The sequence below is a fragment of the Strongylocentrotus purpuratus genome, unplaced genomic scaffold, assembly GCF_000002235.5.
Source record: "Strongylocentrotus purpuratus isolate Spur 01 unplaced genomic scaffold, Spur_5.0 spur5_scaffold_12, whole genome shotgun sequence".
NCBI classification, from domain to species: Eukaryota; Metazoa; Echinodermata; class Echinoidea; order Camarodonta; family Strongylocentrotidae; genus Strongylocentrotus; species Strongylocentrotus purpuratus.
This window is the reverse complement of record NW_022145597.1, coordinates 14,615,493-14,618,060: the sequence shown is the minus strand read 5'-3', so window position 1 is coordinate 14,618,060 and position 2,568 is coordinate 14,615,493.

Below are 2,568 nucleotides of genomic sequence, written 5' to 3'. Positions count from 1 at the left end.
CTTCTCCCTCTATCACGTAACGGTTCAGCCAGAGGGTAACCTGTCTTTGATAGGTACGCACTACCGCTATAGAAAATGGCGTTTTAGATTGATGTGACTGTTAAAGATAAACTTTACTACTGGTAATGCGATTGCATTGTGAAAGAAAAGGTGTGGAAAGGATCAGAAACAGTTGATCAACTTGATCATGTAGCATGAAAGTATTGGTGTGCACTGCAAGGTTCTGGAGTCATCATAATCATAATAAATTTGACCGAGTCTTGGTAAAGTAACAAGCACTCACATAGAAAGCTATATATGGGACAACACACATGGTGTCGGGGCTAGTACTACCTTGATTTCCTTGTCTTTCTATGCTCATTACTCAGCCAGTATACATTTTCTTCCAAAATTGTTTGGCACATGTCATTTATTTGTAATCTTGAACATTCAGTGTGAGTTTCGTTTGATTCTGTGAGAATTATTATTTTTTTTTTACCAATGAGTACTGGAGTTTATCTTTAAAACCGACTCGATTCTGGCAGTGGACCGTCACTCATGAACAAATTTGACCCACATTCGGCCAAAAGATCAATGAGGCATTTTGTGTACCTCCCACACAGACGACGAACAATCGAGTGCACTAGAGCGTAACACCAAGGTGCCGGACTCGTCGATTTTTATGAAATAGGGGTTTATCGTAGAAAACTGGTGAGAGTGTGAATGTCAACACCGCTGTGCGAGCGTGAATTGTCAACTCTCTCTCTCTGTCCATGTCCATGCTCTGTCTCTCTCTTCCCTCTTCTTCTCCCGAAAAAAAGAAAAAAAATCAGGAAATTATATATGTTAGTCTAGTAGATGCAGATGCACATCACAATGCATAAGTCCATTGTAATCCCTCCGTCTAAGATGGGCGGGATCACCCTGCAATATAAATACGCGATTCCTTCACTAGCAAATCGCCATGAATATTTAGATCTGCTCATAAAGCGAGTTCAGAGTGCCATTAATTTGCTAAATTTCAGGAAAACTAAAGAATTCAGTGTCTCGTGAAAGATATAATCTAATCCCTCAGAGGTAGTTTTCACATGAAGATTCTTGTTTTCTGGGGAAGGGGGCTTCGGGTTCAAATTTTATTCAGGTTCTACAGAGAGGGGGATTAAGTTCCAACCCCCTCGTAATCCTGGTGTGTTTCTCGACTCGAATATGACAAGACTACACAAATTCAATATGTCTTAAAAACAATACGTTATTAGTAACGCAAGCTAGGTTTTATTCATAAATATCTAATCCGTAGTGCCACTAAGAAATATACCCATACTTTTAATAATCTTACCCCACTTGGATTTTTGTAATGGCCTTTTGTTTGGTTCGCCTTACAACCTACTCGCAAAATTAAAAACATCACATAATGCTGCTGCTCGTGTCGTAACCCACTGCAACAAGTACAGTGACATCACACTAGTCCTCAAATCACTCCTTTGGTTGCTCGTAGAAGAACGTTTTGTTTTCAAACTTATTTTGTTATTATTTCACTGTATAAATGGCTTTGCTCCGCAGTACAACATTGTCTTGACTAAGCATTACATTCCCTCTAGCCAGCTACGTTCCCAAAATTCTGGCTTACTTGTTACTCCTAGGGTTGACACAAAGTGGGGGAGCAAATCTTCGCTCATGCTAGGCCGTCATTACGGCCGGAATACTCTCCCTCAATTGATTACAAATAGCAGTTCTGGTGAAGTGTTTAGAAATTGTGGTAAATTTATGATGAAAGATAAGACAAACAACTTCATTACATGAAAATTTACAAAAATATTGAGACTATCAAGTTGTTTTTGTCTTCTTTTTAACAATCAAACTTGATGAATATCAGATAAATCTAAAAGTATATAAAGTGTATAAATGCAAGAAATAAATATGGTGAAAAATACATGGGAAAAACAATCTTGAAAGAAAAAGAATGAACTATAAAAAGTGTGTAATAAACGAGAAATGTATATTGGCCATCAATTTAAGTGCACAAAGTGCTAATTTGAATGCTACAAATGAATTCGAATGCTAAAAGTACACCTTCGCGATGTCAGAAATCGTGTTTTTTGAAATCGAATGACCAAATAGCGAAAGAAGCACATTATTCATTAATTTGAATAAAACATACATAGATTCTAACGAAAACTCCATAGATCTGAAAAATAGAAAAAGGAATATAAACCCAAGATATATCTGACAGCACTAAAATCGTCGAATTTGAACGCAAGACAAATTAATTTAAATGACAAACTTGCGAATTTGGCCGGAAAATCCTATATTATTATTAATATTACTAGACTACACTTCATTTTTATTACCATAGGTTCTCAAAATTCGAAGGCGGTGTCCGGGGCAATAATTTATCTCCTGTCCACGCAGTACAAACAACGATCCATCCGCTTTTTAAACATGGACCTATATATATTTTTTTTATTCCCTTCATTTCGGGTTTGTATTTATTATCTCGATTAACTTACCTACTAATGCACATTCTTTGCCAATCTATAATCATTGCACACCACACAACTACTCTATCTGTATCAAAGTTTAAAAGTCTAT